Below are 23,300 nucleotides of genomic sequence, written 5' to 3'. Positions count from 1 at the left end.
AATCTAAAGAAGTAATCCGGGGCAGCTAGGTGGCGCAGTGGATAGAGCACCAGCCCTGAATTCAGGAGGACCAGAGTTCAAATCTGGTCTCAGACACTTAACGCCTCCTAGCTGTGTGACCCTGGACAAGTCACTTAACCCCAGCCTCAGGAAAAAGAAGAAAAAAAAAAGTAATCCATGGCTTACATTCTTATTTTAAAACATTTGTCTATAACAGATGATTCTGGTTTTGTTTTGCTTTTTGAAGAGAGAGACAACAGTTTGGCAGGCTAATTTTTTAGACTGGATTTACTACTTCAACATGTTCTAAAGTCATCTTTGAAATATTAGCACTGTGACACACTGAACAGCTGAATGAACAAAAAAGGGCTGCCTATTAAAGTACTGTTCTGGATGTGCTTTTATTCCATTTTCTACCTTTTGGATTCTGACTGTCTCTATAAAAAAACAAATGTGATGGATCTGAGCCATTGTAGGGCTAAAGAAACCTTTATAGCTGGCACATTAAGAACTAGTCATGCTTCAGCCTTAAGAACTGACCACCTCATGAAGTTCCAAATGTTACAAATTTATATTTGAGTTTGAAAAAAAAAAATGGAGAAAATGGCTTTTTTCTAAAGGGACTAGCATAATGGCAAGTTGATGGTTAATGGGAAATGTGAGTAAAACCTGCCTGAGGTAAAGTGATGCAGATCAGCACAATTTCATATGGTAAAGCTAGGAAGGACAAATTCCTTGTAGCCATTCATAGTAATTGGCTTTGCATTTGACTTTCAGAGGACACCTGGTGCTACTTCCTGAATTTTTCTTAAACCATTTGTGATAATAAAAATACTTTTTAGCACCTAATGGGTGACCATTTCTATACTACTTATAAGGCAGTTATAAATACATGAATTTAAAATACAGCTTTAAACATTATAAAGTTTTCTAAAATCTAGTTAGGCAATTTGGGAAATCTTGTTAGAGTACTGATTATAAAAAAGAGCAAGTTATTGATTATAATAAATGAGATTATTATAAATGGGGGCAATCTTTATTTTGTACTGAAACAAGAAAAGGTTTTAAAGTTGAATATTGGTTCTGCTTAAACGGTATTCCTGACTTTTATCATATGTTCTTCCCTTTCCCCCCACAAAATAAATAAATAACATTTCCCTTAAAAAATACATATTCACTAAATCCATTTGTATAGTTTTTATATCTTTAAATGATGTGAGCTACCAGGTTTACAAAAAGCTTTTTAAAATGTATTGCACTTATAAGTTTAAATCTAAGGTGCTAGAAGACATGGTTCCCTGGACCTCAACTGGTAGTTAGCTTGTACTCAAAATTCAATCAAGTTTAATTTCCAACCAAAGGATCTGCTCGAATGGAGGGAAACTGTCCAGCAAAAAAAAGCCTAAATTTACAGTAGAGTCATCTGAACCATGATTTTAAAATACAGTATTTAAAAACCTGGAGTAGTTAGTTGTATATATTGACATGCTTAACTTTAGAGCAACTCTTTAAGATTTCTCTACTAAGCAATAACTTGGTTATAAACTATCTCTCTGTTGATCTTTCCTGGACAAAATGATAGCTTCTTGACAAACCAACAAGTTTAACTCTCCGTACACATGAATATTTGTTAATATTGGTTTCTTTTTTAAAAAATTAAAATTTATTTAATATGTTAATATTAATTTTAATTTATTTATTTAATATATTTAATAATTTTTATACAATTGTTCTTTCAACTTTTTGAGTTCCAGATTCTCTGTCTTATCCCCACTCTTAACTCCCATTAAGAAACTACATGTGAAATTATACAAAACATTTCCATAAAAGTCAAGTTATGTGAAAGAAAACATAGATCCCCAACCCTAATTTAAAAAAAAAAAAACCTCAAGAAAATAAAGTTGAGAAAGAGAGAGTATGCTTCAATCTGTATTCAGAGACAATTAGTTCTTTCTTTGTATATGGTTAGTATTGGTTAGTATTGAGTATGGAGTAGTCATTGATCATTGTTCTCCTGAGAATAGCAATATTATTTACAGCTGGCCATTTTAAAACATTGCTCTTTCTTTGTACATAGTACATTTCATTTTGTTTGAGTTCATGAAAGACTTTCCAGGCTTTTTTTCTGAGAGTATCATCATTTCTCATAAAATAAAAATATTCCATGACAACCCTATGCCATGATTTATTTAGCCATTCCCCAATTAGTGGTCATCTCCTCAATTTCCAATTTTTTTCCCTGAGAAGAAAGATGCTACGTGTGTGTGTGTGTGTGTGTGTGTGTGTGTGTGTGTGTGTGTGTAAGGATATGCATGAATTTATAGTCCTTTGAACATAGATCATATCTTTTGATTACTTATCAATTGAAGCATGGCTCTTATTTTTTATAAATTGGACTCATTTCCTTCTATATTTGAGAAATAAGGCTTTATCAGTGAAACGTCAGAATTTTACATTTACTTTTGCTAACTGTAATTCCCTATTCTCTCTCCTTTCACCCTGTTGGTTCTCAAAAGTGTCTTGCTACTGACTTCTCCATCTCCCAATATGCCCTCTCTTTTGTCACCCTCCCCCCTTCTTGTATCCCATTTCCCTTCTATTTTCCTACAGGATGAGATAAATTTCTATATCTATATTGAGTGAGTATGGTATTTCCTCTTTGAGCCAATTCTGATGGAAAGTAGCATTCACTCACTCCCTTTCTCCTCCTCCTCTTCCTTTCCCATTGCAAAAGGTTTTTCTTGCCTCTTTTTTATGACAGATAATTTGTACCATTCCACTTCTCCCTTTACCATTTTCCCAGTAAATTCCTCTCTTACCCTTTAATTTCATCTTTTTTTTTTAGATCCTCTCCCTTCATATTAACTCACACCTGTGCCTTCTGTCTATATATACTCCTTCTAACTGCCATAACAGTGAGAAAGTTCTAATGAGCAACAAGTATCATCCTCTCATGTAGGAATGTAAACAGATAAACCTTATTAAGTCCCTTATATTACTTTCTTGGTTACCTCCTTATGCTTCTCCTGAGAGTTGTATTTGAAAATCAGATTTTCCAATCAACTCTGGGTTTTTCATTATGAATGCTTGAAAATCCTCTATTTCATTTAATGTCCGCCTATTGCCCTGAAGGGATTATACTCAGTTTTGCTGGGTAGGTGATTCTTGGTTATAATCCTAGCTCCATTGCTTTCTGGAAAAAACATTCAAGCTGTATGGTCTTTTAATATAAAAGCTGCTAATTCTATGTTTTCCCTGACTGTGGCTCAATTATACTTGATTTGTTGTTGTTATAGTTTTGTTTTTGTTTTGTGTTTTTTTCTGGATGCTTGTAATATGTTCTCATTCACCTAGGAGTTCCTTTGGACATAATATTCCTGTGAATTTTTGGGATCTCTTTCAGGAGGTGATCAGTGGATTCTTTCAATTTCTCTTTTACCTGTGTTCTAGAATATCAGGACAGTTTTCTTTTATAATTTCTTGAAAGATGATATCCAGACTCTTTTTTGGATTATGACTTCTCAGATAGACCAATAAATTTTAAATTATGTCTTCTGGATCTGTTTTTCAGGTCCGTTTTTCCCATGAGATACTTCATATTCTTTTTTTCTATTTTTTAATTTTTTTTTTGGTTTTGTTTTATTGTATCTTTATTTCTCGTAAAGTCATTAGCTTCCATTTGCTCAATTCTAATTTTTAAGGAATTATTTTCCTCAGTGAGTTTTACACCTCTTTTCTTAATTGGCTAATTTTACTTTTAAAGGCATTCTTCTCCTCATTAACTTTTTTTATTTCCTTTTGGGCCTCTCTCAATTCTTTTCCTAATTTTTTCTCCATATCTCTTACTTTATTTTCAAAATCCCCTTTGAGCTCTTCTATGGTCTGAGCCCATTCTTGTTTTTCTTGGAGGCTTTGGGTGAAGGAGCTTTGACTTTATTATCTTCTGAATGAGTGTTTTGATCTTCCTTGTCACCACAGTAACTCTCAGTGTACAGAAACTTTAAGTGTTGTCTGCTTGTTTACCCAGCCTATTACTTGGCTGTTAATTCTTTGTTAAAGTAGGGCTGTGTTTCCTGAGTGGAGGGTGCACTGTCCTGAGCTTCAGGGGTTTTGTCCAGCTGTTTTCAGAGATCCTAATAGGACCTGACCACAAGCACTCTTTTTTTGCCCTGGAGCTGTTAGGAGAGTTACCATCCCACTGTAAGTTGAAGATTTAGTGTAAGTTAAAGAATCTTGCTTTGCTGGCTCTGGGGCTGGGGATGGGACTGCACTAACCTGGCTTGCACTGGGATCCCACCCTGGTTCCACAGACCTTTTCTGCTGACCTTCTAAGTTGACTTGGGCTGGAAAATGTTCTACTCTGTCTTTTTGGGTGTTCTGACACTCTAAATTTTGTTTAGAGTCATTATTTAAAGGAATTTGGAGCATTTGGGGGGGGAGAGGTTGGGCAAATTCCTGCCTTTATCCTACCATCTTGGCTTGGCTTTGCCTGTTATATTGATTTCTTACAGTATATAAAATAATCATCTTAATAAAAAACAGATTTCAGAGAAAAATGGGTTAAACAAGTTTTATGTTTTAAATCTTCACTGTATCACAAAGATAGTGTTAGTGTTCTGAATCACTTAAAGTGCCTTTTAAATATTCTTTTTGTATCCTAGATTTATGGAATTTAGTAATATCTTCCAGAGTCTGTTTTTTCTGCTGAATTTTCCCTTGCCAGATTGCATTTCTAAATCTGCATTAAATTATGTCACAACTAAAAAATTTTAATGTAGCCAATGATGAAGCCAGAAATGTTCAGCTTGATAGTTCTGCCCACAGCAATTTACAGATTGAAATGTTGGAAAAGAGCTAAAGCTTGTGGTCAGCTCATAGACTTTGGGAAGCAAGAACCATGTGTGACTCTTCATAAGAATGAAGTACAAAGAAGGTCAGGGATGACGATATACTGGAAGCAATTTGTCACTCAGGTCACTGAATGAATCATGTTGCAAGAATGATGGCTAGAAGGACTTAGATCTTATGGGATCACAAATGGCCACTGGGATATGCCAGTGAGAGAGCTACTATATGAAAAATGGAAGTGACAAGTACAAGATAATCAGTTATGGTTTTCAGTACATCTGCATATGTGAAGCAACAATAAATCTGAATTAACCAGTGAAATTATAATTGTTAAAAGCTGAGGGGCACCATGTACAAACAAAATAGAAATCTCATTTTAGCAACTTGTTTCTCCCTTGGCCAAATTGTTTAAATGCCAATAAGGAAGAAAACCATCTGCCTAGGTGCCTTCTCTCTAGTATTGCTAAGAAGCAGCAAAAAGTTGAGAAATCTGACAGAACAAGAAATATTAATACTTTCTAAACCTCCTAATCATTCCTTTGGATAACTGAGTCACTCTTTCTCCACCAAGTTGTTTAAGATAGTGTAGGAGGAAGGCAATGAGGATGTAAAAAAGATAGCAGAGTGTACTTTACTCACTGGACAGATTGTATGTCAATCAGCATATTTTCTTCTCTATACAATTTTTTTTGTGTATGAACATTTTGTTACAAGTTTGATAAAATTACATTTAAGAATGCAGCCAATTTTTTTTAAAGGAACATTTACATAAAGTTCAGAATATCTAGGCCATATGACTAACAGGAAGACAGGGTAGACTTTTTCCTTCAGTCCTTCTCAATTCTCTTCCCCAATTAAAAGGAATTTTCCCCTTTTGTTTTGATTTCTCTTTCAAAACATGACTAATATGGAAGTATGTTTAAAATGATTGTACAGCTCTAACCTATATTGGATTGCTTACTTTCTGGGGGAGAAGGGAGGTGAAGGAGGTAGAGAGAAAAAATTGGAATTCAAAATCTTAGAATAATGAATGTTGAAAACTATCTTTATGTGTAATTAGAAAAATGAAATACTATTGAGGGAGGGAAATGGTTTAACAGAGATCCTAAAACTAGAAGGAATAATATATATTAAGACCTCAAAGAGAAATACAATATCCTCTTAACAATTTCAAGGCAAAGCATATTGAGCTAATACTAAATAAAACAAAAGCATAAAAGGGTAAGAGGTCTTAAAATGGCCCAAAAGAGAAATGAAATCCATAAAAGAAGAAATTAAGGAGGAATAATGTTAAGATTTAGCAGATTAGGAGAAAAAATATAAATGCTTGGTGGAAAGTTCCTCTAGAGAATGAAAAGAAAAAATAACAGTTGGAATACCAATATGAAGTGGAAGACATCCTGGCAGAAAAGAGATAAAAAAATAACACAGAGAAGCCATGTACCTTGAAGGCAGGGATGTGCACAGATGATGTGGGAACCCAGGGTGTCCCAGGAGAAACTGACAGATTAAAACCCTTAATTTTAATTCCAGGAAGGAATTCTGAAAAATGATTCAGAACCTCTGAATACCAAAAACAAGGCCCCAGTCAAAAGTATCCATACATTGTCTATGAGGGGGAAAAAAACACAACCCCATGCTCCCATTCCCAAGCAAGATACATAGTAGTTAAACTGAATAATTCCAATGGCCTAAACTATTTCTGCAACTCACTGGGAGAGTGATCCTCAAGTATAAAGGAATGAAAATTTGCATAAGAATGAGTTATTTTGTAGTCATTAGAAACTATAGAAGAGAATAAAATAATAGTTTCCAAGAAGAACCAGATGCAATCCAAAATGATAAGTCTTGCTATACCCTATCCTCCTGTACCCACCAAAAAGGCAGGAGCAGGACATTTGATTGACAAATACCTCCAGTAACACAGCCACAAAAAAGTGTAACTACCAGGGACATAATGAGTAATGAAATGAATTATCTAATATGTAGCAGCCTATGGAGTGAAAAAAAGACAATAAAAAAATTAATCGCAGGAATGATTATTTCAATGTTTCCAAAAAATTATTTTCTCTTTCAAAAGTATTTTACCATATCTGACAAGCAGCTTATTGTATCTAAAGTATATTTAAGTACACCTTCTTTGAAGATGTTAATACTATTATTAATTAAGGGAAGGGAAGGTAATAAGCATTTATGTAGCTAAACATTTTACAAAGATTATCTCATTTAATCCTCATAATGATTCTGGGAGGTAGGTGTTATTATCCCCATTTTACAGTTGAGGAAACTGAGACTGAGGTTAAATGATTTGCCCAGGATCACACCAACTAGTAAATATCTGAGGCCATATTTGAATTCAGGTCTTCCCACTCTAGGCTTTACCTACTGTGCCACCTCACTGCCTCGTATAACTAGTAAATAGTAACCAGTAAATAATTGGGGAAAATTAAACATGTTCCTGTCTTTTGATCTTAGTTTTGGTCATGCTTTAAAAAGAGATCTTTGATAGTGTGTCCTGCATTTTACTGTCTGATTTTATGGGCTATAACTAATCTCTTGAGTCCTGCACTACAATAAAAATCTTAGAACAGCCAAACTTCCTATATCTCTTGGCATTTCAGATCCATTCTTGGGCACTTGACACAGAAGCGGCGTGCCTTTCAATTTAGTATACTTCCAATAATAGGAAACTTACCTTTTTTTTTTTAATTTAATTTTTTTTTCTCAATTACATGTAAACAAAAATTTTTAATACTCATTTTTTTAAAAATTTGAGTTCCAAACACTCTTCTTCCTTCCATTCCCCCCTCCTTGAGAAGGCAAACAATTTGATATAGATTGTAATGCGCACTCATGCAAAACCTTTCCTATTACACATGTTGCAAAAGAAAATAGACCAATAAAACAAGAATAAAAAAGAAAGCTTTAAAAGTATGCTTCAGTCAGCATTCAGACTCCATCAGTTCTTTCTCTGGAAGTGGCTATCATTTTTCATCATATTTTATATTTGTTTCATTTCTATTGATTGATTTATTGTATATTTTATTTATATTCTGTCATATTTGTTGATATGATTTGATTTTTTTAAATGATATGGACCCTGTCTTTTTCCATGTAGACTTGAAAGAGCTTTAGGAATCATTGACCATAACATCCCTCCTGACATAGGTTTTCTTTTACAGATTCTCTCACATAGATAGTCTTTCAGCCTCTGATTGACAGGAAACTCACTTCCTTTCGACTTTGTGCACCATTGTCCACTATTCCTCCCTCCTGAACTGCCCAGAACACCCTTCTCCCTCCCAGGATCCCAAGGAAGGAGAATGACTCAAGGAGGAAGGACTTGAGTCCTGCTCGTCCTTTGCCACTTTGCTCAGTCTTTACTGGCAGGCACCCTAACATCGTCACAGTGACAGCCTCTCCTCCAGCCACCAGACCTCGCCCAAGCTTTGCATGGATGTTTCCTTTTGTTTCCCTCCTTGTTGTGGAAACAGGTTGGGTTTCCTCCCCCCCCTCCCCCCCAAGGAACTTCCCTAGCAACCAAAGGAAATAAGGTAAAAGGAAAGACTTAACAGAATATGAGAGTCTGACATAGTTTTCCATGTCTAGCCCTCTTCCATTTGCCTAAAATTTGGACCTGATCCCACCATGAAACCAGCCACTGTCTCGGATGAGGAGATGACTTGGTCCATCTTTTTTTAACTCCATTCTCCTAGGCAACCACTTCCAAGTTGGTGCCCTTTCTGGCCATTTCCCCATTTCAAGGTTAGGCCAGATGGATACCAACCGGGCCCAATTAATATTTCACACTTAATCCATTCATGCTCTTAACTTTGACAGCTTTGCTAAGTTCAGCCCTCATCATGACTCATATTCTCCTAACAGGGAAGTATTCACCAGAAGCTCTTGTAGTTAAGCACCTGAAGCATATTACCCAAACAATCTTCTTTTCTGCAGGAATCATCCAAAATTCACTCCACCATTCTTCATGGGGCATGATTTCTAGAATGCTAAAACCTAGAACTTCTAACTCTCAGTCCTTTGCTTTTTTTTCTTGCTCATTTTCCAGAATTAAGCTCTAAATTGAAGTTTCTCCTTTTATCTCCTGCCATCTTTATTATTACCTTTGTCCTCATTTGGCAGGTTTGATCTGTGTTATTCTCATATATCAATATCATTTTTCTTTCAACTGTTTTTCTCATTTTAGATGCTTTCTAGTCTTTCTTTCTTCTGTAGGTTTCTGCATTCCTGCTATGAATACAGAACTGTTTGTTCTTATGCTATTAAGGATTTGAGCAAGTATGGATACGATCATTACTTGGACGTTTTCCTTCCCCAATATTCCAGAATATTTTCCATGTTGTCTGCAATTTTATCTTCTTGTAGTAGCTACTTTTCATTTACACTCCTGTATCTAATAATTAGTCCAGGTCTATTTTGATTCTTATTATTAGTACTTCAGATTTCAGAGTTCCCTAAACCCTTAGTCTTCCTAGTTTAGGCCCCCTTAATGGCTGAATGAGTGAAAGGATTGGTAGCCGTAGGCTCCAGAGAAACCTATACTTGAACCCTGCTGTGTATATTGCCTTCCTGTGGCACATCTCTGCATATGGCTGAGAGCTTTCCAAGACTTGTCAGACCTGATGGCCGTGATCCACTTGTGATAGCAGATGATAATGCTAGAAGGAAGTTTTAAGTTTTGCTAGGGATTGGAGGTCTAGGTGGTATTGTCTTTACTCTCAGTGCATAAAGAGAGAGATTTGGGAACCAAAAGCCAGTTCAAAATGTGGTGTCTAAAAAGGGAATGTAAATGAATATAAGAATAAGTACATAAGGAAGGCTAATGAAAATGTATTTACCTGAAGACTTGCAGGGGAAGCTATTTGTCTAAATAGATTAAGCTAGAAACCATGAGGTAGGTACAGCATAAAAAGCAGTAGAGTTACCTCATTTATAAATGGCAGAATTCAAGAAAAAAGTAATGTCATGTCTTTAAGTATACAGATGCTCAAAGTAGGAGTAAAAATCAATATAAAAGGGGGAACCTGACTCAAGGCAAATTTGACCTCAGTGTTATCAATAGAACTTAGCTGTGGAAGGAACAAAGTAGGTAAAGGAGAATATGGGATAGGGTAGCATTCTGTTTTAAGAAGAGACATTCTTGAGAAGAATTCTAAGGAACTTTGAGAGTTAAGAGCATTTATTTGTTCAAGAATGTCAAGGAAGAACCAAAGGCAATATTGGGAGTTGAACAATGGAACACCTAAGTAGAAGAAGGAATTAAATAAGTTTGGTAGTCTGATCACAAGATTGGACTAAAGCTATAATACAGTAATGATGGGGGAAGAAAGTTATCTAGAAATCTGCTGAAGCTTTCTTGACTGAAAGCAGCAGAGCTAATAGAATCTAAAAAATGAGAAAATCTGTTTTGGATTTAATTCTCAGCAACACGAAGACACTCTGAAACAGAAAGAAAGTAAGGAGTTGCGAAATTATCTAATCATTATGGAGAGTAATTTGGAACTATGCCCAAAGGGCTATTAAGTTGTGCATGTACCCTTTGATCCAGAAATGCCATTCTGGCTCTGTATCCCAAAGAAATCATAAAGGAAAAAGGACCCACATATGCAAAAATGTTTGCAGCAGCTCTTTTTATGGTGACGAAGAGTTTGAAAATAGGTAGATATCCGTCAATTGGGGAATGGTTGAACAAGTTGTGGTATATGAAGGTAATGGAATATTATTGTTTATAAAAAATGATGAACAAGCTGATTTGAGAAACTTCTAGAAAGATTTACATGAACTGATGTTGATCAAAACAGGCAGAACCAGGAATACATTGTACATAATAGCAACACTACAATGATCAGTTAAGAAAAACTTGATTCTTCTCAGTGATTCAGTGATCTAAGGCAATCCCAATGAACATTAGATAGAAAACACCATATACATCCAGAAAAAGAACTGTGGAGAATGAATGTTAATAAGTACATGTTACTTTCACTTCTATTTTCTGTTTTTTCCTTTTGTTCTGATTTTTCTCTCCCAACTTGTTTCATAAAGAAATATGTATTTTAAAAATTAATATACATTCATAACCAGAAAACAAAATAAAACAATTAATTTTAAAAAGCAGAAAAAAATAAGATTATTAGAGAAATTGGCAGCTCAGTCTGAGCAATGTAAACATGCTATCCAAGCACTCACCTAAAAATCACTAATTAAAAAATATCACCTAACAGAGTGCTATGCAAACACAGATAGATTCCAGGTTTAGTCATATAACCTAGAATGTTTTCTACTATGTCAAAAGTAAAAATTGTGGGCAAGAGAGGTGACTATGTAGTTTTGGCCTGAGAGGAAGGCAATCCAGCTTTGTGGGAAATTCACTAATGGGGACACTGGAAAAATGTGTCTCTCTTAGGAGCTTATGTTGAATAGCAGTGTGGGCCAGCAGAGAACCCTAGGATTGACAACCTTGTACAGTAAAACCTAGGGAAGAATCCAGTGAATATGTATGTATTCATGGGCATCTTGGGAAAGTGACATACTGGGGCAAAACCACATTATCTTGTACCCGGAATTGGAGGAGAGTAGATTTAAAAGGTTTGGATAAAGAACAGGAAGGATGCTGTGATCCAAAATTCTACAGAGGAAGTCAGCCCAATCGTGATGAGAAAGTTAATAAATTTTGAAGACACCAGCAAGCCATTCCAAAAAAAAAGATAAAAAGGGGAAGAGCTATTTGAAGAAGCCTCCAGGACACCCTGATGGCAGCATAGATAAAATGCTGGGCCCAGAGTCTGGAAGACCTCAAATCCAGGCTAAGACACCTCCTAGCTATGTGACCCAGGTCAAGTCACTTAACTCTGCCTCAGTTTCCTCACCTGTAAAATGGAGATAGATCCAACCATTCTGGAGAACAATATAAAATAATGCCCAAAGGGCTGTCAAACTGTGCATCCCTTTTATCATCAGTGTCTCTACTGGGTCTGTATCCCAAAGAGATCATAAAGGAGAGAAAGGGACCCACATGTGTAAAAATGTTTGTGGCAGCCCTTTTTGTAGTAGCAAGGAACTGAAAACTGTTTGGATGCCCATCAGTTGGGGAATGGCTGAATAAGTTATGGTGTATGAATGCTACGGAATATTATTGTTCTATAAGAAACAATCAGCAGGATGATTTTAGAGAGGCCTGGAGAGACCTACAGGAATTGATGTTAAGTTAAGTGATCAGAAACAGGAGAACATTGTACACAGTAACAGCAAGATTATATTGTCAATTTTAATGGATGTGGCTTTTTTCAACAATGACATTCAGGCAATTTCAATAGAATTGTGATGGAGAGAGCCATCTGCACCCAGACTGTGGACACAGAGTGTGATCTCAACATAATGATTTCACCTTTTTTTGTTGTTGTTGTTTGCTTTTTTTTTTTTTCCTTTTTTCCTTTTTTTCCTTTTTGATCTGATTTTTCTTGTGCAGCATAATTGTGGAAACATGTATAGAAGAATTGCACATATTTACACATTGGATTACTTGCTGTCTGAAGGGGTGAAGGGAAGGGAGAGAGAGGAAATTGGAACACAGGGTTTTGTGGGGCTGAATGTTGAAAACCTATCTTTGCACATATTTTGAAAATAAAAAGTTATTAAAAAATAAAATAGACATAGTAATAGCACCTCCCTCCCAGGATGGGTTGTAATGATCACATGAGATAATATATATAGAGAGAACTCTTAAGAACTTTAAATAGCTGTATATTACTACTAGCATGGATGTCCAGGTAGCCCAGCAGCTACCTTAACAATTTTAAAAACCTATATGGAGCATCATAGAAATGGATAGTTTCTGGAGAGCTCATGGGACCTATGTATGACTGCCAAAGAATCCTAAGAACAAACAATTTTAAATAAGAAAACTCTGTTGGTGCAAAGATGATGATGTCAGCAGGGATGGGACTTTTGTCTGTGGGGGGAATTGGCTGAGATGGAGGATGATGGAGAGGATGCAATGAAGGAGACCACCAGCTTCAGTTCTGTGGGTCATAGTTTTGGTATGGCAATGACTTTTTTGTTGTTAGCAAGCCAAAGACTTTTCCCTGAAGAAAGCCACTATCTTTGATAGTCAGATACATTTTGTCCTGGTTCAAGAAGTGAAACCCAATAATTGTCTTCAGATTGTTGCAGGGGATTGATGAGAGGTAGGCCATTGTCTAAAAGGCATGAAGAAGCTCCCCATGACCACCGTGAGTCACAGGGACTGCAGCACGTTGTTGTACACATGTCAGACTGACCTTGTTGGGTTCCCTATAAATCCTGAGACCTAAAAGTAGATGTTTTATTTGATTTTTAGCCTGGTGGTGTCATAATACAGGGTGCTTTAAAAATAGGGACTCGTAAGAAGGAGAGATTATAAATAAATATCTTTGTGTACTATTGGGATCAGGGAGGCCTAAGTTACACAGAATTCTCCTCTACGGCAGCTCTGGCCGTTACCTGATATGCTGGTAAAGGTCAGGCGTATTGCGCTGCATCCACACACTTGATGAATCTGGAACTTACACAAGGGGTGATGACATGTCAATTTTCAAAGATTTCCATAGAGTCTTCTAGAAGAATATGGACCATGAATTCTGAAGTTTTTAAAACATGGTTTTTAGAACAGAAATAACCTTCTGGGGATGCTCCCCCCCCCACAGGCATCAAATGTGAGTGAGGAAAGACAGGAAAACCTGGGGGATTGTTTAAAAGCCTCACTACAATTTTTCCCATCCCTTGATTTCACTGGTGCCTGACCCTGGCTCGTGTTGTGCTGGGGAAGACAAGAGATCCTGGTCTGGTGGAACAGGGGTTAGATAGCAATAGAAAGGACCTAGTGTGTCTCTGAGATGGGAATCCAGTTAATTTTTGACCAGAGGAACTCTTCAAGTCATAAGCGGGCTCGATTCATTTCTGGGGAGAAAGCTGTCGTTTGTTCTTCCCTCTGGAGAGGACCCTGACATCAGGGAGGTGAGACCATGACATGCTGGGAATTGGGGGGCCGGATAAGGTGACCCGCCCGCTTTCCCCTCCGGAGTCTCTGGGCCCAGGGACTGGATTGAGGTGGACATGGTCCCATGCAATGGGAGAGCTTGGCTTTTCTACACTAAAGTCTCATTTTGACTGAGCTCACCGGTTCAGTGATTAAGGTTTGGTGGCCGCCATCATGGCAAAGAAATTGCTTCTTGTGGGGAAAGTTGTGACCCAAACTCCTCCTTTCCCTCCCTTCCGCCAGAACTCCTAGACGCTCTCTTCCATGCCGGACCACTCTTGCTCCCTCTTAGAGAGATTTCTGCTGAACTGAAATGTGCTGGTTTATGGTTTAGTTATCTCTGTTCCCACCTTTAAAGTGCTTAATGTTTGTGGAGTACTTTGCTCACCTAGCCCTTAGAGATGTAATTACCCAGCGACTCCACTAGGATCTGAATTGAGATTGGGTGATGAACCTGGCTCTCCCAGGCCAGTGTTCAGAGCCCTGCCTAGAAGGTGGAGGCCAGATCTGGGGCCATTGCCCTTTTTTTTTTTAATTCCTCCTTATGCCTTCTTGTGACCTAAGAGGAGTTCAGCCCTCTGCTAGTCTGTATTCAAGATTTTCCTTTTATCCCTGTACTTAAGAATTGAGTTTTTTTAACTTTTTTGGGGAAGCATGGCTAGGTAGTAGCTCTTCTGAGAAAGCTCTGACAATTTTACGGGACTTTGAGCTCACTATGAGCTAGTCCTCTGGGACATGAGGAAGCCAAGAAGTACAGCACCATCCTCCATAGAGAACGTGCAAGAAAGAGTCAGCATCCAATGTAGAAGGCCACAGCCCCTCTGTCCTGGGCCCTGCTTAGCCCTTCATCTGGAACTCTGCGTTCAGTTCTAGGTACCACAGGGTAGAGGTATGGAGATATGGTACCTGGTGTCCAGAAAAGGCCGGGCTAGGAGTGAGGGGAAGGAATGGACAATGGTCTGTTCTATGAAAGAGGAATTAGGAGGACTTTGCTTAACACCAGAGCACAACATGGAGCAGTGAGTAGAAATGGTGGGGAGGGAAAATTTCAACTTATAAGGAAAATCTTTCTAAGAATTTGAGATATCCAAAAAGAGGAATTGGCTGCCTTAGAAGTGCTGGGCTCCCACTCTAGAGAGGCATTCAAACAAAGTCTGGCAGACAGGGATTGTTGGGGCAGCAATTCTTGCTCAGGCACAGACATAGCTGGCCCAAGGTGTCTCCCCTCTATGGCCTGGCCCTCTTGGCAAGTAGGCAGGTGAAGCCTAGGATGTTTCTAATTGCTTAAAATCAAATCAGATCACAAAAATAAAAAATAAAATTGCTTTTAAAAATTACAAAGGAAAACACTTATGCTGAAATACAATTATAGTTATCAAGTTTTTGTTTTTGTGCTTTTTTTTTTTTAAGCAACCAAGTTGGCAGACTCTAGGTTACAACGTCTTAGACTAGATAGCCTAACAATTTTGAAATTCTATAAAAGTTGATAGTATAAAAGATAGGGATTTTTGTGTAAGACTTGGAAATGGAAAATTGTATTCCTTCTGGACAAGAAAGAAAGAAAACAATCCATTAATACATTGGAAAAACACTTAATGCCAAAGTAAGTATCTAGTTTTAAAATAAGGTAGGCTAAAATAACTCTATACCTAATTGCCCAGAAACATAATTTTTAATACTTATTTTTTTCTCAACTACATATAAAAACAATTTTTAACATTTGTTTTGTAGAAGTTTTAAGTTCCAAATCCCTTTCCTCCCTTCCTTCTGTCTTCCTTAAGAAGGCAAGCAATTTGCTAAGTTTATACATGTGCAAGCATTCAAAATATATTTCTGTATTAGCCGTGTTGGAAAAAAAAAAAAAAACAGATCAAAGAAGCAAGAAAAATAAAGAAAGGAAAAAAGTCTACTTTGATCTACATTCAGATTCATTAATCCTTTCTCAGGAGATGATAACAGTAGTAAGTCCTTTGGAATTGTCTTGGATCATTGTAATGCTGAGAATAGCTAAGTCATTCCCAGTTGATTATTATACATTATAGCTTCCTGTAGAATTCAGTTTTTAAAGGAAAAGTTAACTGAACTGCTAAAAAAAATTTGATAGAAAATCAGTAATAGTACAAGTTTGCATTAACCTTACTAATAGAATAAATAAGACACTGCAGATTTTAATGTACTGCTAATTAAATGTTACATTTACAAATCACAATGTAGTAAATAAAAATTTGGGATTTTTTTATTTTGGTTTTTAATAAAAATTTGTAAAGAAAATATTACAATATTCAGATCTATATGGAGACAAAAAAAAAAAAAAGACTTTCTGAATAATGCCTGAATGAAAAAAATAAATGATGGTGGATTCCATATATAGCAATTTCTCATCCCTTCTGCCCCCTTTTAAAATGTCAGCATCTTCCATAAAGTAATCTTCCTAAGACTCAAGTTTAACTGGGTCACTCTCCCCCAACCCAAGAAGCTTCAGGTGCTCCCTATTATCTCAGAGAGAAAGTACAAACTTAGCTGGGACTTTAGATTCCTCTAATCTGGCTCCAGCCTGCTTTTCCTTGTTATTTCACAATAATTCCCTTCACACTCTCTATATTCTAGCCAAATTCACTAGTCCTTCGATATCTGTGCCTTTTAGAAGCCTTCCTTCCAGGTTTAGCTCAAGTGCCTATCTATGTACTTAGTCTTTCCTGACAACTGGTCTCTCCCCAAATTACCTCCTTTTTATTTATTTTTGTACATATTAACTCCATGCCCCTGTGAATAGAACCACCTTGAGGGCAAAAACTTCTTTTTTTTTTTTAAATCCCTGAAGATAGTTTATCACCTTACCACATAATGAATGCTTAATAAATGTTATTTGAATTGAAAGAAAAACACAAAACAGAAAATAATTAAGAGGAAAAGAAAATAAAAAATAAACAGTTGAATCGATATATTTCATATTGTTCTGTTAAGTCCATCTTCCCAACATGTCCAAACCATACTCACTATCTTCCCCAAATTTCTTCTCCTTTTGGTTCTCTTATTTCTGTTAATGGTCCCAGGGTCCTCCTATCACTGTCATGAAACTTGAAAGTCTCTCTTCCCTTCAGGATCCAGACCTTGACAAATACTCCTCTGTCTGATCACTGTGCTTCCAAGCCCATTACCGCTCCTTAAATACTGCAGTCCTTTTCTGACCCTTCTCACCTGTTTAACTCTATTCTCCAATCTATATTCTGCGGTTGCCAGATTAATCTTAACATTGTATGGCTTGGAGGATGGAGTTCACTTTCTGAGTTCTCTGAGAATGCCCTAATAAAGGAGCCATCTTTTCAGCCTTAGCTTCTCCCGCTTTCCTTGTGTTTCCTAGATAACTTTTCACTTCCTAAGACAGGCCTGAACTTTCCCATTAGCCTGCCTTGCTCTGGCTGGCTGTTCTTCCTGGGATGACTTCTTCCTGGATCTTGTTGAGGTCCAACTAGAAACCCCTTCCCTTCCTCTCATCCATTTCCATCTCTCATCCATTTCCATCAGCCCTTCGTTGGAGCCTTGCTTTTGACACCAGGTACTGTCTGCCTTATCATATTGGGAGTCCCTGATATATTGTGCCTGCAAGACTGCAAATTTGTCAAGAGAAAAAACTCTGGTATATGTCCTAAGTATTGATTGTAGATATTTTAAAAATCAGAAACTCAGTATGCCAGAAATGCAGTGGCTGAACATGACCGAGCTTTGAGTCCCTGGCGGGACTCCTCTGAATTATAACACGTGTAATTTGCCATTGCTCAGACACCATAGTGAAAGAGTTGCCCCACAGAGCCTGAGAACTCAAGCAAACGATCATCCATAGGAAGAGATGTGGATCAACAGGCCAATAGAAATGACTTAGTGATAGTGTACATCTTCATGGAGTATAATTGCTGGCCATCATTTCAGAGTTTTATCTTTTTTTAGTTTCTACGTTAGCCTGTGAATGGAGACTTTTCTCTAAGTTCACTTTCTTTTGTGTAATTTTTTTTTTTTTTTAAGATTCCCCACATGGAGAGTAATTTAAATTGTCATCTTTCACTTCAGACAAGATGAAGGAAGAAACATTTTGGAGAAAGATTTTTTTTACGAGCAGCTCTCTCAAGGTCACCAGTAATTGTTTTGTTTTAGATAACCTAAGTATAGTTTTCATTACTGAATTAATTATAAACTAAATCATGGAGCCATATGGTTTTATTCTGGTACAATACATGCTTCTTCTTAATACCTTGTTTTTAGCAGTGATAGGATTATGTTGTAACTTGCCATTATCTTTTATTGACTTTTATAGACAGAACTAAAAATTCTAGTTACATAAAGCTGTTCTAGCACAAGGGAGAAAGTAGGTCATTGTGACGGGGAATAAACCAAGCCGCCCACTGGTTGCTAGAGCAACGACCTACTTTAAGAAACTATTTCTGTTGATTCATATTGAAATGTTCTTTTGGAAATTGTATAAGGAAGCCAGCCTTGTGTAGTTTTTTCCTAATAGCAATATTTATGTTGAGGTTGGAGAGGGTGGGGGACAGTTAGAAAGAAGGGACTCAGGGATGTTGGGGGTATTTTAAGGAAATAGATCAATTTTTTTTTTTATCCTGACCTCATCAGACTGCTTTAAAATTGGTACAGTCACACAATATCATTAAGTAGTATGAGAATTGTGCTTCCACAGAAATAGGGCTCTTATGTCAGGCCATGTATTGTAGTGTATACTATCAAGTGGCCTATTTAAAAACCAGCTCTGTCTCACATGAAGATAACACTCGAACAAACTTTGGGAGAAGATGTGATATCTAAGCGAAATTGGAAGATGTCCAAGTGTGTGCACCCATTTGAAGTAGAGATTTGATCAAGGTCAGATATGCATTGAATTATATAAAAGTCATAATTTCTGAGAGGGTAATAAAACTGAGCCCTAAAGTTTGAGTGAAAAGAAAAGCTCTTCTCCATTAATGCTTAGCTTTTTGTTGGGTGTTATAATTAACTAGCTTTATTTCATTTAAAAAAAAAATTTTTTTTTTATTTAAAAAAAGACTTCATTTCCATTAGTATTTAATTCATATTCTGGTTGAATGAGAATGTTGTAAGCTTTGGGAATTTAGGTTTGAGATTTTATGAAAATTCACCTGTGATGACTATTGAGAGAAAAAAAATTAATAGGATAAATTTTGAACCTTAGTTCAATGACTCTAACAAGAATCTAAAGATGACATCATATTGTAAACTTTGCTATAATGTTACTAAATTGATAAATGAACTAAACTTAAATATCATGAAATTATAAATTTAAATTATGAGGATCTAATTTATTTTACTTTAAAAATTAAAATAGAATACTAAAGAAAAACTCTTACCCACAAACTTCAACATTCATATATGTATGAATGGCTTTGAATTAAGAGAGCATTTTTACTCCTTGGTCTCACTGAACCAAGTGTTGCATAGGTCTCACCCTTTAACATCACTCCTCTATCTAATTTCTTTATACTGTTGCAGACATTATCATACTTCCAGGCACCCAAGGTTGAGGCATTGGTATCCATTCAAGGCATCTTTGGGATCCCTCTTCCTTATATATGTGTCCTCCTCCCATATCCAGTCACAAAGTTTGAGAGTTGTAAGAGACCACGGCAGCCCCACACGAAAAGGATAACAACCCCTCTAGCATTCGGCAACCTCTGTTCGAAGGCCATCCAAGGGTGAAGATCTTATCTCTTGAGAGGAAAAGAGCTGAGTTTAATTGCAGCCTCAGATGCTTTCTAGCTTTAGGTCACTTACCTTGTTTGCCTCAGTTTCCTCAACTATAAATAGCAATACCCACCTCCCAATGCCTGTGTGAGGATAAAATGAGATATTTGTAAAAAGTGCTTAGTATGATGCACACATAGTATGTATTATATAAGTATTTATTCCTTTCCTTTACTTGTCAAGACCAAAATGGCTCTGTGGCACTTTTTCTTCACTGGTCTTCTTCCAAGCCCTTCCAATACAGAAAGACAGCCAGTGTCTCCCTCTGGATATGTTTGTGTCCCTGTTCCCCCCAAAATAGAACATACTAAGCTCCTGGAAGGTAGAGGCTGTTTTCTTACCATCTTTCCATTCCCAGTGCCTGGCATGGTAAAGGGAATGAATAAATCTTATTGAGATACGTGTGCATATGTGTGTGTGTCAGAGAAAGAGAAACACACACAGAGAGACACAGAGGAAACACAGCGATATTAAGGATTGTTGTAAATCTGAGTAGGATGGGAGAGCAACTTTGTCCTCCTCCATCTAACACTTTGTAAATTTACCCATAAGAAAAATACCGTTGAAATCTTTTTGTTCCTTTCTTGGATTTATTGGCCTATCTTGTATCACAATATGGTGATCATATAATTTGTCCCTGGAAAATCCAGCCCAGGATCATGTTTTCTGTGAGGAGAGAAGCTAGCTAAGGATATCTATGTAATCTGTCTGGGAAGAGAAACTCAATCAAATCCTATTATGTGCTAGGCAGTAGTAGGAATATATGATACAAAGCATCCCTACTGTGTAGGATGTTCTATTCTAATGGGAATGTCAGCAGATGTGTGGAGATAAGGAGAATCAGTCAGCAGTATTGATTAAGTGCCTCCCAGGACCAGGCACGGTACTGGGTGTGAAGGTACAGGGATAGCACAGAGAAGGATTTGGGAAGAGAGAGAGTCCTCGTATTTGGGGGGATCCAAACTAGCTTCTTGGGGTGGTGCTTATAGGAGTCTATGGAGAGAGTCTAGGAGGCAGATGTGAGAAAGGAGTGAAAAGGTGAGACGAAAATGGAAATGCATGAGGAACACCGGGCAGATGGCCAGTTTGGAAAGATAAGTGTGGGAAGAGGGGTCAGTGACTGATGAGGCTGGAAAGAGGATAGGGACCGGGTGAGGTAGGGCTTTGAACACTTGGTGGTCTATGGGAAACCCTAGCAGCAATATGGCTGGCTGCTGAAGCTGTTATGAGTAAGAAAACCCAGATGTGTGCTTATGGAAAAATCACTTTGGCCTAAGTGTGTGAAGGACAGAGTTAAGTGGGGAGAGATGAGAGGCAAGGAGACTCCTTAGGAAGCTATTCCTAAACTCTCTTCTGAGTGAGAGGGCCTAGGCCTGAGTGACCAGCTGTGTGAGTATAGAGAAGGACTCATGCAAAAGATAGGTATAGATGGAAAGAACAAGACTTGGCAACTGGTCTCATACGTGGGGAGGAGAGATGGGTTAGGATAATAACCGAGACCACGCACCTGGAGAGGGGTACACAGCAGCACCTGACAGTAGCAGAGATGTTTGGAAGAGAGAATGATTTAGCCAAGGGGAGAGAGGATGGAGGACATGTTTACAATGTCCATTGGCCACCCATTGATGCCTGAAATTCTGCCAGAGAAGTGAGACTGGAGCTTGGCAGAAAACTTAACACTGAATGAGTGGATTTGAGAATCAGAATCAGTGGTGGTCAGTGAGATCCCTCAGTGAGATCCCTGAAGGAAAGAGGACGCAGGCCAGAGACTGGGGAGGAATGGCCTCCCAGGGAAGAGGAGGAGAACCAGGAGAGAGTTAAACTTAGGAGAAGAGGATGAAGGAGAAGGTCCAAGACCACAGAGATCCGGAAGAATGAGGATGAGAAAAGGTCACTGGCTTTGGCAGTTCGGGGCTCATTGGCATCTTTGGAGAGAGCAGAAGGTCAGAATCCAGATTACCAGACAGGGCTTAAGAAGAAAAAGAGAAGAGGCCTTCTCTCTGGGAAGAAGAGAAAAAGAAGGGTAGTTAGCCAGGATAGGAGAATCATCTTGGGGGTGAGGCAAGGATGCCAAGATATCTAGAGTATCTAGAGAATATCCAGAATATAGGAATAAGTAAGGAGTGAAGAGGTTAGAGGAGACAGGATAGAATGGTGACACCACTTGTTGGGTAGGGCCCCCTCTTTTTTTAAATTAAATTTATTTAGTATTTTATTTTTCCCCGATTACTATAAAAACAATTTTAACATGTTTTTAAACTTTGAATTCCAAATTCTCTCCCTTCCTCCCCTGCATTGAGAAGGCAAGCAATTTGATACTGTTTATACATGTGCATTCATGCAAACATTTCCATAATAGTCTCTTGTGAAAGAAAACATAGACACCAAAAAAAAAAAAAAAAAAAAAAAAAAAAAAGTATGCTTTTGTCTGTATTCAAACAGCAGTAGTTCTTTGGAAATGGGGGTAGCAGTTTTCATCCTAAGTCTTTCAGAGTTGCCTTAGATCATTGTATTGCTGAGAATAGCAAAGTCATTCACAGCCAACTATCTTACTATTACTTTTTACACAATACATTTCACTTTTCATAAGCTCATATAAATATTTCTAGAATGAGACTACTGCTCATCACTTCTTATAGTACAATAGTATTCCATCATAATCACATAACACAATGTTTTTTTTGTTTTTTCCCCCCTTAGGCAATTGGGGTTAAGTGACTTGCCCAGGGTCACACAGCTAGGAAGTGTTAAATGTCTGAGGTTAAATTTGAACTCAGGTCCTCCTGACTTCAGGGCTGGTGCTCTATCCACTTCGCCACCTAGCTGCCCCTATCATAGTATTTTTGTGTATATAGGTGTGTTCTTTTGAGTTTTCTAATCTCTTTTGGGAGTAGTAGTAGTAGGGCTATCTTTATGGAAGACAGGGGTAAAGGAGGAGAAAGTAGCAGAAGGTGCCTGATGTGAGATGAAGAAAGGGAGAGAAAAGAGCAAATGCCTCAGTTTTTTGTAAAATGGGAGGTAAGGTGGAAAGTTTGAAGAAGGATGGGGAGATTTGGAAGTCATCATGGGGAATGGGATAAGTGAGTTGATAAGATTGCCAAAACAGCAGTGAGAGCCCACTTGAGGTGATGCAACATAAATTTGTAGAAGATCTAGTCAGATTGGCGGTATCATTTTCCCCACCTTATTTCAGCCACATGTATATAGAAGCTGAGGTGGTGGGAATGACTCAAGACTGAGACTTGGCAGGGCATAGCTGGTGATAATAAGGGTGGCAAAGATTCTAGAGAAGAGGGCAGTGTCAAGCTAAACTGATAAGCCAAGGGATCAAGATGAAAAGAAGAGAAAGTAACTAGAGCAGGGATGGCCTGGGAGAGAACTGAGGTAAAGGGACCGGAAGTGGTCATGTAAATAAAGTTGTGCTGTCATTTTTCACTTGTATCCAACTTTCTGTCTCCCCATATGGGGTTTTCTTGCCAAAAACGCCACAGTGGTTGGCCATTTCCTTCTAGCTCATTTTACAGAGGAGGAAACTGAGACAGCCAAGGTTAAATGACTTGTCTTGGGTCACAGAGCTAATATCCGAGGTCAGATTCGAACTCAGCAAGACGAATCTTCCTGACTCCCAGCATACCTCACTGCTCATGTGGAC

At 37.6% G+C, this 23,300-nt stretch overlaps 1 protein-coding gene across 5 annotated transcripts in view; it reads left to right on the top strand.

The window, feature by feature from the left end:
* CRY1 (cryptochrome circadian regulator 1) overlaps positions 1–23,300 on the top strand; it is a 66,096-nt gene that overhangs the window by 4,858 nt on the left and 37,938 nt on the right. Inside the window, exon 1 of one of the 5 annotated variants that reach the window (XM_074271495.1) lies at positions 4,018–4,200. The exons of the other annotated variants lie outside the window; for them this stretch is intronic. The gene's annotated coding sequence lies outside the window, so the exon portion shown is untranslated. Of the gene's footprint in view, positions 1–4,017; positions 4,201–23,300 lie in introns of those variants that run through there. 5 annotated transcript variants of the gene reach the window in all.

The sequence above is a fragment of the Sminthopsis crassicaudata genome, chromosome 5 (genome assembly GCF_048593235.1).
Source record: "Sminthopsis crassicaudata isolate SCR6 chromosome 5, ASM4859323v1, whole genome shotgun sequence".
Lineage (NCBI taxonomy): Eukaryota > Metazoa > Chordata > Mammalia > Dasyuromorphia > Dasyuridae > Sminthopsis > Sminthopsis crassicaudata.
The sequence above is the reverse complement of the archived record's forward strand: the minus strand, read 5'-3'. Positions and strand labels throughout refer to the sequence as shown.